Source organism: Psammomys obesus, unplaced genomic scaffold (assembly GCF_907164565.1).
Source record: "Psammomys obesus unplaced genomic scaffold, mPsaObe1.curated_primary_1811, whole genome shotgun sequence".
Lineage (NCBI taxonomy): Eukaryota > Metazoa > Chordata > Mammalia > Rodentia > Muridae > Psammomys > Psammomys obesus.
Window position 1 is genome coordinate 243,569 of NW_026590681.1, and position 12,252 is coordinate 255,820.

The following is a 12,252-nucleotide window of genomic DNA, read 5'->3' on the forward strand; positions in this document are numbered from 1 at the left end:
AAAGAGACAGGAAGAATGGAGCCAAGTCTGTTTGTCTGATCAAGGCCTCATTTATTAGAAATTTTTACCCAACTTATATAGGGAGAAGGCGGGAAAGGGGGAAGGTTAATTTACTGCTGAGGAGATAGGAAGACTGCTTCCATGGGGTAAATATTGCACCTGCAAGATACCGTAAGGATGTTTTCTTAAGATAACTCACAGATGCTCTAAAACTAACAGACGATGTCCTCACAAATCTATCACCCATGATTTAGGGTCTTAGGTAATTCTTTCACTAAATAGCTTTAGGTCTCCACTAAATGACCTTTGCTCACTATTTGACTTTGGCTTTAGTAAATAGCTTTGTCTCCACTAACTAGCTTTGGCTCACTAATTGACTTTGTCTTCAGTACATAGCCTTGGCTCCCGGCACAAACTTGGGTGAACTCAGATCTCATTGCTTTCTGTATGGAAGCAGGATCCTCCCTCTGCCCATGTTTCAACAGCCAGCCCAGAACTCTGAAATACATGGAATGTTCAAATTGATGTAATTCCTGTCCTATAGTATAAGTAATTTTGTTTCACGTCCATGTGGCGGGTGATATTACTACAATTTTGTTTTACTCTAATATTAATTTAGATTAAAATGTTACAAAACAACTGAAAAGTCAGTGTGTGGGATTGAGTACCTACATGAATGGCAACATCACTATGTGTAATACCATTTGAATGGTACAGGAGGTCTATTAGGCCCATCACCAAAAACAAAATATAAGCATTTATAAACTTGACTGCAATTAAGCAAAATTTTTAAATTTGTCATATTTTTCTAAATAGTTCTTTGAAAAAGATAACTAAAATTTATAAGTGTCATACCTGCATTTCTTTTTCAGTAGCCCACTCCAGAATTTATAAGCTGGACAGGAATTATTCTCTTCCTCATGCAGGAAGATGCTAAAGTGTTCCTTATGAACACTGGGATAGTGTACAGCTGGTGTCTTTCCCTGGTATAAAATTTGGCTAGAATGTGAAAAACATGCATCATAAACTCACACAAAAATGTACCAATGTTAAATGCTAACTAGGTACAGGTAGCACACAGAATTAAAATCTGAGATATCTCATAACCTGTTACCTTAATCCATCTTCTATATCACACATATAAAATGTTTGTAGCTAATAATTACAGAAAAAAAGAAAACCATAAAATTGCAAAAAAATCTCTCATTCTACCACTCTAATCTCCATTATATTCCACTCATGTCATAACACCAATGAACCATAGATCAAGCTCTCATATAATAAGATAATCTGTCTTCTCTTTATAACATATGGTAATCAAAACATACTGACTTGCAGTGCATTTTAGTGAGAAGAACTAAATTATATTGCTGTTGGATACTCACTTTGAAAGAAATACTTACAAAACTAGAAAAACATAATTAACAAAAATCTCTCATCCTATCACTAAAGATGTAAACTTTGAAAAAGATACATGAGATAAAAATAAAATAGTAGACAGAGGTCACACATTCTAACTCTAATAAAGACACATTTTTGCTTGTTTAACAAAGCATTATTTACAACATTCAAGGCATGAGAGCAACCTAGACATGCACCAATGAAGGCTGGGATGACGAAACTGTGGCAGTCACACAGAGGACATGATTCCTCAACAATTAAGAAGGAGAGTTTGCCATTCTACCACAAAGATACTTGCTCAGCTATGTTCATAGTAGCTTTATTCACAGTAACCAGACTGTGCAAACAACCTAGATCTCCCTCAACCAAAGAATAGGTAGAGAAAATGTAGTACATTTATACAGTAGACTATTATTCCACTGTTAAAAACAATGACATCATGAAATTTGCGGGGAAACAGATGCAGCTAAAAAGAATCACCCAGAGTGAGGAATGTATTTACTTGGCTAGCCTCCAAAAGAGTTTCTCTACTGCCTCTGAAATAGTTGGTGGCCCCAGCACAGATACTCACTATCTAAGTCAATGTCAGAAAAAGATGTGGCTTTCAACTTTCTTTCTGCCCTAGGGCTGAGATTTCTTTTCAGATTTAGGACAATGGAAGCCCTCATTGTGAACAATAGTCATGGGAGGAGTCTATCAAATGGGGAAAAAATGGATTCAAAATTGATTATCATGAGGGAATCATGATATCAGAAAAACATTGAGTATAATGAGGGAATGACACTTCTTATGAAGACCTGTGTGAGAACAGCTTCATTTATCAGAATAGAAGTACTGGGTCTCCATTTTAAATTTGAAAACTGGAAAGTAGAGTGGCTTTAGAAGACATAAAGCATTTTTCCTGTTATGTAAAAAATGCCCAGCTCACTACAAGAGTGTACAACAGTAAATTAAGAAGTATAGCAAATGGATAAATGATGTTAAGGGGAGTTAAAGAAGCTGGCTAAAAAATTCAAACTTGAGGTTTGGGGCCACATTGCAATGAACTCCATGATTCTTCAACCAATGGAATGCTTAGCTTCATCTTCTGCAGCAGGAAGAAAAAGTAAAATAAGATGCAGACCCTCGTGGGACCGGATTGCATGCCAGTATGCACTGAATTGTTCTGCTCTTCCTTTTCCAGAGCTCATGTCTGAGTGTGAGCTTAGACCTCAAGCCCTTTGAGGAAGCTGGTCTAGAACTGCCTTCAGCACATATACTCTGTTAGTTTGACAATGAGCTGAAGTGCCTTGGGGAATGTGATCTTTCTAACATATGTTTGTATCATTCAGATGCCAGTGGAAAAAAAGATGCCACCAAGTATGTGTGAAAAAGAAATTTGAAATCATGAGGCTTTAGGAAAGACTAAATCTAATGAGAAGAATGGAGAAATTGGATTAAGAAAGATTCAAACATTTCCAACTCAATGACCCAGTACACTTTTAGATGAATAAAGAAGAGTCTCTACTCAAATCAACTGGGAAACCCACTAAATTATAAGATTAGTACATATCTCTCAATAGTAATCTTAAATATAAACTGTCTTAATTCCACTTGATGGGGTGACAAAGCATCCTCCAACTGTTGGATGTGTGCAAGAAACACATTTCCACTGACAGATTCATGATTTCAGAATGAAATCAAAGAGATGAAAATAATACTCCAAATGAATGAAATATGAAAGAAAGATAGAGTATCTGTACTCCTACTTAACACAACAGACTTCAAAAAACAGGAGTAATAATGATGCATACTGCTAAATGGGTAATTCATCAAAAGTAATGTGTGTGTAATACATATGTCAATAAATTCAGTTAAACAACAATGGCTTAATATACAACTTGTTTTTCTTTTTTGTCTTGTTTTGCTTTGTTTTATTGAAGCAAGGTCTCACTTTGTAGTTCTCACTGGTCTGAAACTTACTACGTAGGCCACGCTGACCTTGAACTCATAGAGATCTACCTATCTCTGCCTCTAAACTTCTGGGCAAGTGCCACTATACCTGATTCCAGCTCTTATCAACGCATATTATTCAGAACATAAAATAGCATGAAGATTCAGAGGTAAAACACTTTACCTAAAGAGATATAATATAAAATTCGTAGTACTTCATCCAACAAGTCTAGAGCTCATACCCTTCTTAGCAACACAAAACTTTCTTTAAAATATTTTAGCTCACAAGATAGTCTTTCCACATTTAAATGATTCCTGTCTTATAATAGTAAATACAATTAGAAACGAACAACAAAGAAAACAACAGAAAACATGCAAAGATATAAAAATTGTATGACCAGTGAACTATAAAAATAAGACACACAGAGACTTGCCTGCTTCCACGTAATGCTGGTGAGCAGGGGGCACTACTATGGGCAAGCATGTAGTGGACTGATGGGAGATGAAAAGGAATTGATTGTGCACAATGAAGATATGAGGAACTGGGAGATTGGAGCTCAGCGGGGAAAAGCCTGATATGAGCAGTCCTATGCCTCCACCTGAGACCATATTGATGCCCAAGGGCTGTGCAGAGCTCACCACATCCCTCACCACCTTTAGCACTAGGGAGAACAGGTCCCTCACCTAGGCTGGGCAGTATGGGTGTAGTAAAGGTGGCCCCTGAGATGTGAGATCTGGAGAGCTGGCCCTGGTAGTGTGAGTGCAGGAGAGCTGCTGGGATGACCAACTCAGCTACTACCCAGGCCCAGAGGCAAGGCTTTGAGTTGGCCTACCCAAACATCTATCTCTCCTATGAGCTACTGGAGCACATAAAGGGCCAGGTCCTGCAGAACAAAAGCTGAAGGATCTCCATGATACAAGGCAACAGCAAGATATCTAAAAGGAATCCAGGTGATGACACAGTATTGATAACGTAGCGGAAACCAGAGGCCTACAATCATACCAATGACTACTCATTGCAGTGAACATTTTCAAGTAAAGCTGTTCGGGCAAAAGGGTATACTGTGGGATACACCATTACACACTGCAGCTTCCATGGTAAAATGTTTTGGGTTTTTTTTGTGATCATTATTATTTTTTACTTTGCTATTTTTTTAGCAAGGGCAAAGAGCTGATATGAAGGCATGGGAAGATGAGTTGTGGATTGGGGTGCATGATGTGAAATTCACAAAGAATAAAAAAATTAAAAAGACTCTAATGTAAGAGAGACACTGGGCTGGAGAGATGGCTCAGAGGTTAAGAGCACTGTGTTTTCCTCCAGAGGTCCTGAGTTCAATTCCAGTCAACCACATGGTGGCTCACAACCATCTATAATGAGATCTGGTGCCCTCTCCTGGTGTTCAGGCATGCATGAAGGCAGAACATTGTATGCCTAATAAAATAAACAAATCTTTAAAAAGAAAAGAAAGAGAGACTGTTTAAAGAAAGAGATCAGCAGGAGTAGGGGAAGGGGAATGACAGAGTAATGGAGGGTGAATATAATCACAATGAATTGCACATATGAAATTAAAACATAAATACAACAGCAATGATAATTTAAAAATAGATAAAAGTGTATACAGCAGATGAATTGGTTTTTCCAAAAATGCAATGATTCTTCAACATTCAAAAAAAGCTAATATAGCACAACATGTAAATAAAATGAAGAAACCTTTCATAATTCCAAAAAATGACATTGACAAAATTTATGAAAACTCTGAAGAAACTTGGAATGGAAATATGATACCCTAATATGGCAAAAGTGATAAATGACAAATAGCTAGAATCTTACGAATGTGTAACAATAACATCATCTTGTAAAATCAAGGATGAGACAAGCACGTCAACTCATCCCTTTATTAACCATGCTGCTTGAAATCTTATTGAAAGTAATAAATGAAGAGAAAGAAAAAGAACCATCCACATTTTTTTATAATTTTTAATTTTTATTTGTTTATTCACTTTACATCCTGTATAGCCCCTCCCTTCTTTTCTTATAGTCCTACCATCCTTTCCTGTTCCCCCTCCCCTGCTCCTCAGAGAAGAGGACTCTCCCCTACCCACCCATCCAGGCATATCAAGTCACATTAGGATTGAGCGAATCCTGTTTCCCTGTGGTCTGGCAAGGTAGACCTGCCAGGGGAAAGTGATTTAAAAGCAGGAAACAGAGTTCATGTCGGAATTGGCCTCCATTCCCCTTAATAGGACACCCATATGAGGACTGACCTTCCCATCAGCTACATCTGTGTAGAGGTCCTAGGTCCAGTTTAGATATATGGTCATTGGTTGGTGCAGTCTCCTCAGCCCACCTCACCTGGGCCCTGGTTGGTTGGGTCTGTTGGTCTTCTTGTGGAGCTTCGGTCCCCCTGAGTCCTTCTATCCTTCCCTCTACTCTTCCACAAAACTCCCTGTGCTCATTCAATGTTTAGCCGTGGGTCTACATTTTCTCTTTTTGAAGTTAGTAGAATTCTGTACTTAAAAAAACACAAAAAGCATAGAAACATCTCACAGAGCTTCAGAAATTGAGGTCAGGAATAACTTTACTACTTCATACTAAGTTTATGTTAGACCCTTGGTACTCTCTTTTTAAAGGAATGAATGAATGCATATTATAGAGTTGGGTTATTTGTGTGATGTAGAAAATAAAAATGCAAACACAACAGAAGGCATTAGAACAGGCACAGACAGTGATAGAGAAATTCTCAATATTCCCAAATCTCTTTAGTGGAGAGCCCTGAGTATATTCAGAATTATTTATGAATGCACAAATAACTACTGATGTTAATTGAGATAAAGACCACACACAGCTTTGCTGAGCGGCAGGAAACACTTAGCTGCAGAGCCTGGAGGTAAGGGTGGGTCAGAGAAGATTGCTCAGCAGAGGAAGGAGGAAGAAGTGAGTGCTGTTGTGAAGAGGGAACTGGAACATGGGTATGTCTAATGGAGGAGTGCTAAGTGGACTGCAGTAAATGAGAAAGCCAAACCTAACATAAAATGTGCCTTCTCTTTGTTTCTTCTAGAAGATGGGGCGTTTTCTCTGAGGATGAAAGCTTTCTATAGATTGTCTGAAGAGACAGTGAGAAGGTCCAAGACATGAAGTATGAATAGTAATTGCTACCAGAGGAATAGGACAATCACATTTCTATGATGAATATAACATTTTTAATTAAAAATTATTTTTTCATAGAAATATTCTGACTATGGTTTCCTCTACCCCAATTCCTCCTACATACTCCCTGACTCCCGACCAATCCAAATCCGTGCTATTTTTTCTTCCTTTCATTAGAAAACAAACAGACATCTAGAAAAAATAAAATAAAATAAAAAGGAGTTAAAACAGGAAAAATTGAGCTAAAGAAAAAGCACATGAAACAAAAATAGACACTAGACACTGAGAAACACACATTCTTTCTCATAAATCTGCTATTAAACTCTAAACCTGACATTGTAATATGTAAGCAAAAGAACTGTAAGGTTAAGAAAGACGAAGACAAAGAACAAGAGCAAGAAGTACAAGAACAAGAACTAAAAGGACAAGATGAACGAAGAGGAGGAGGAGGAGGAGGAGGAGGATCCTAGAAAAAGCATATGACATCATGAGACAAATCAACCTGCAAATACCATTGAGTTTGTTTTTTGTTGGTCATGAACTACTGAGCATGAGGCCTGTACTTAGGTATGGTTTTTGTTTACGCAGTGATACTTCATTGGAGAAAAGTAATTTTTCATTTGCTAGAGTTGATCAATTGGAGATAGCTCCTGGGTTAAGGATGACAGGTTTTGTCTACTTTTGTCAGTTCTAGGACCTCATCTGTTGCAGACCTATGTAGGCCCTGTTCAGGTTGCCACTGTCTCTGAGAGTTTATATGTACATCAATTCTTTTGTATCTAGAAAGCCAAGTCAATGTCCTCCATTAGTTCTGACTCTTCTTCTGCAGCATTTGCTGAGGAGAGGCATTTGTTGGAGACATGCTATTTAGGACTGGTTGTTCCAAGTTCTCTCACTCTCTGAACATTGTTGCATGTGGATATATGTATTTGTTCTCATCTACTGCAGAAGGAAGCTTCACTGATGATCACTGAGCAGGGCACTGATCTATTTGTTGGAATATCATTAGCAGTCTTTTTTTTTTTTAACTAGATTCTTTTACAGAACAGCAGTATATGATTTTTCCCTAGGTCCATGGCCTATCTCATCTCAAGGTCTTGGCCATCTGAGAAGTGATGGGCCTGGGCTTTCTGTCATGGGTGAGGCATTCTCCACTACTAATAAAAGATCACAGACACTTTCCTGTCTCCTTTTCAGAGAAATCATTCCCCATTTTCAAGTTCCAATATCCCTTCAATCAGACAATAGCCCTGAGTTTATCTTTCAAATCTCCCAAATCTTAGCCAAAGCCCTTTACATTCCATTGCATTTCCATATCTCTTACCATCCCCAGTCCTCAGGCAAGGTGGAATAAGCTGACCACTCTCTTAAGAACATTCTTATCAAACTCTTCCAAGATCTTTATGCCAAGTAGATAAAACTTCTGCTGTTGGCTCTCCTGAGACTGAGAGTGCTCCCAAAGAAACCTCTCTATCTCCTCTTTTGAGCTCATGCATGGGTGTCTGGTCCTGCCTCCTGGCCTCATGCCTCAAACATCACCTCTCCTTGATCACCTCTTTTTCCTGTGTTAATCTTGGCCTATTGTTTGACTGTGGATCTCTGCATCTTTCCATCAGCTGCTGAGTGAAACCTCTCAATACACAGTTATGCTAGGCTCCTGTCTGCAAGCACAGCAGAGTATCATTAGTAGTGTCAAGGGTTGGCTTTTTCCCTTGGGGTGAGTATCAAATTGGAACAGTAAGTAGAATGCCATAACTTGAATGTGGTTAAAATGTCTCCACCTCCATGGTTCCTGTGATTGGTGCTTGCTCTTCAGAATGGTGGATTTGGAAATTTTTGTGTCGGTTTTAACAGGAAAAGGTCCTCAAGAGATTGGTGCTATGGTCTCATATGTCAAGTTGGAAACATGGCTCATTGTTTAAAGTACATACTGTTCTGGCAAAGGACCTCAGTGCAATTCCAAGAATGTGAAGCAACTCACAACAACCTGTAACTCCATCTTGAAGGGATCTAATGTCCTATTTTCTTTTCTCAGGCACCTGCACTCACTTTCACATACGCCTACACACACAAAGAAACACACAATTTTTAATTAGTCTTTTTAAAAAGAAGACATACAAATGTAAAATATGTATAGGAAAATAGTCATGATACCTATTAAAAGTGAAAATTAAAAGGAACACAATGAGATGGCAGAATATGTTCACTGGAATATTAAAACACCTATGGCGCCTACTTCTGCTGATAAAGATTACTCACATACTGTGAATGGGATAAAAAAATACTTAGGTACATCCAAAACCAAGTGATAGTTTATAAAAGTATAGGACAGAGGCTTATAAACCACAGTACCTACATTATTTAAAATTCATAAAATTAATAAAAAGTCCACATGTCATATATAACTTAACAACAACTTCTTGGCTGAAGCTCATTTGCAGAACACTTACCTAGCACGTGCAAGGTCTTGGGATCAACCATTAGCATCTCAGGTACATTAGAAACAAAAGCTCACAACACTGGCTGTTGTCACATCTAGATGTGCACAAATGTTCTATACAGGTAAGTGAAAGAAGAAAGTAAAATAGCCATATAAAGTGAATCATCAATATTAATGATGATTAATAATAAATGGACCTATGAGGAGACATGGAAGAAGCCCTAAATGAAAGCTGAATGCAGTTAGTCTAATAGACCCATGTGCTAAATCAAAGCAATGAAATGAAGTACTGTCAGGCATAAATCTACAGTGACAGAAAATAGTGATTACAATGAGCAGTTGCAGGAAGTGAGAAGATACAAGATGATTTTAGAGCATCAAAACTCTTCTACATGAGATTATAGAACAAGAGATTATAAAGAATGTCATTCTGCTTTTGTCAAAATCTACTGCAGTGCATTCCTGATAGTCAGGCTCTGTGCCTGCTTGCCAGGAACTGCCACCTGCTCACTCACACTCTCACTGTGAGACTTCAGAGATCCTAACAATCTCCCTACCAGAAACCACCAGTGACTAGGCAGGAGGTTTAAACCCCTCGTTCCTTGTGGGACTCACCAGAGCAAAGCCAGTACTATGACAGGACCTTCCAGCTGTGCAGTCAAGCCTTGAGAAGCAAAAGAGCTCCAAATTCCAGGAGAAATACGTTCCAAACTCCTTGACCAGGGCACTGCAGTCGCCAGTTTGTAGCCAATAAACAGAATACTTGGGATATAGGTTACAGCACTAAATACCAACAAAAAGAGGATATCACCTCTTAACCGTGCCATGGATTAGTTCCTATATTAATGTTGCAGACATCTCTGCTGAAAGAAGAAAGGTGGCTATAAAAGAGAGAGAGAGAGAGAGAGAGAGAGAGAGAGAGAGAAGAACAACACTCAAACAAATCAGTTGCTGGTATTCAAATAACAAATTCAGAAAAGAAAACTTTTTGAAAAATAACAGGCCTTGAATGCACAGAGATCCAATTGCCTCTGCCTCCTGAGTTATGGAATTAAAGGCATATGTCACCAAGCTCAATAGAATACAGATTTTAAATATCTATCTATCTATCTATCTATCTATCTATCTATCTATCTATCTATCATCTATCTATCATCTATTTTTATAATTTATTCCAGTTATATTTCAATTGTAGCCCCTTCCCTCATCTCCTCCAAGTCCCACCCCCCCTCTTTCTTGCCCCCTATGTCCCTACCCTACTCCACTGAAAGGGGTAGTCCTCCTCCCAAACTATCTAACCCTAGCCTATCAACTCTCATCAAGACTTCCTGGATCCTCTTCCTCCATGAGTTGGCCAGGACAGAATGATGAAAGAGCAGGCAACCGAGTTCATGTCAGAGACAACCTCTACACCTATTACCAGGGAATCCACATGGAGACTGAGCTACCTATGGGCTATATCTTTTCAGGGGTTCTAGGTTATCTCCATGCATGGTCCTTGGTTTGCATACCAGTCTCAGAAAAGACCCCTTTGTCCAGATTTTTTGGTTCTGTTGTTCTCCTTGTGGAGATCCTGTCCCCTCCAGGTCTTGCTATCTCCCCCTTCTTTCATCTAATTCCCTGCACTCTGCCCAAAGTTTGGCTATGAGTCTCAGCACCTGCTTTGATATTCGGTGGGTAGAGTATTTCAGAGGCTCTCTGTGGTAGGCACATGTCCTATTCCCTGTTCTCTCCCTCTTTCTATGTCTATCCTGTTTGCCATTCTGAATAAGGATTGAGGATCTTACGCAGAGTCCTCCTTCTTGCTTAGCTTCTTTAGGTGTAGAGATTTTAGTATGTTTATCCTATATTATATGTCTAATATCCATTTATAAGTGAGTAAATACCATGAGTGTCATTTTACTTCTAGGATAGCTCTCTCAGGATGATCTTTTCTAGATCCTACCATTTGCCTGCAAATTTTATGATTTTTTTTAATTGCTGAGTAGTATTCCATTGTGTAAATGTACTACAATTTCTGTATCCATTCCTCAATTGAGGGATATCTGGGTTGTTTCCAGATTCTGGCTATTACGAATAAAGCTGCTGTTGAACATGGTTGAGCAAATGTCCTTGTTGTATACTTGAGCATATTTTGGATATATGCCTAGGAGTGCTATAGCTGGATCTTGAGGTAGCGCTATTCCTAATGTTATGAGAAAGTGCCAAATTGATTTCCAAAGTGGTTGTACAAGTTAACATTTGCATTAGCAATGGAGGAGGGTTCCCCTTTGTCCACATCCTCTCCAGGATGTGTTGTCACTTGAGTTTTTCATTTTAGTCATTCTGATGGGTGTAAGGTGAAATCTCAGGGTTGTTTTGATTTGTATTTCCCTGATGACTAAGGACATTGATAATTTCCTTAAGTGTTCTTAACCATTTGATATTCCTCTATAGAGAATTCTCTCTTTAGCTCTGTACCCCATTTTTTAATTGGATTGCTTGATTTGTTGCTGTTTAACTTCTTGAGTTCTTTATATATTCTGGATATCAGCCCTCTGTCAGATATAGGATTGGGGAAGATCCTTTCCCAATCTGTAGGCTGTCATTTTGTTCTTTGAAAGTGTCCTTTGCTTTACAAAAGCTTTTCAGTTTCATGAGGTCCCATTTATTGATTGTTGATCTTAGAGCCTGTGCTCTTGGTGTTTTGTTCAGTCTCCTGTGCTAATGAGTTCAAGGCTCTTCCCCACTGTTTCTTCTAATATATTTGATGTGTTTGGGGTTTTTTAAATCTTAATTACAGTTTATTCACTTTGTATCCCAGCTTTAGCCCTCTCCCTCATTCCTTCCCAATCCCACTCTACCCTCCCTCATCTCCTCCCACGCTCCTCTCCAAGTCCACTGATAGGGTAGGTCCTCTTCCCCTTCTACGTGACCCTTGTCGATCAGGTCTTATCAGGACTGACTGCATTATCTTCCTCTGTGGACTGGTAAGGCTGTTCTCCCTTAAAGGGAAGTGATCAAAGAGCCAGCCATTAAGTTCATGTCATGAGTTTGGTCATGTGTTTGGTTTTATGTTGAGGTCTTTGACCCCCTTGGACTTTAGTTTTGCGCAGGGTGGTAAATATGGATCTCTCCATTTGTTGAAGATGATGTCTTTTTTTCCATTGTGTGGTTATGGCATCTTTGTCACACCATTCTTTTGACCCACCATTTTTTTGCTATGCCAGTACCATACAGTTTTTATTACTATTGCTCTGTAGTACAGCTTGAGATCAGGGATGGAGATACCTCCAGACAATCTGTTGTTCTACAGGATATATATATATATATATATATATATATATATATA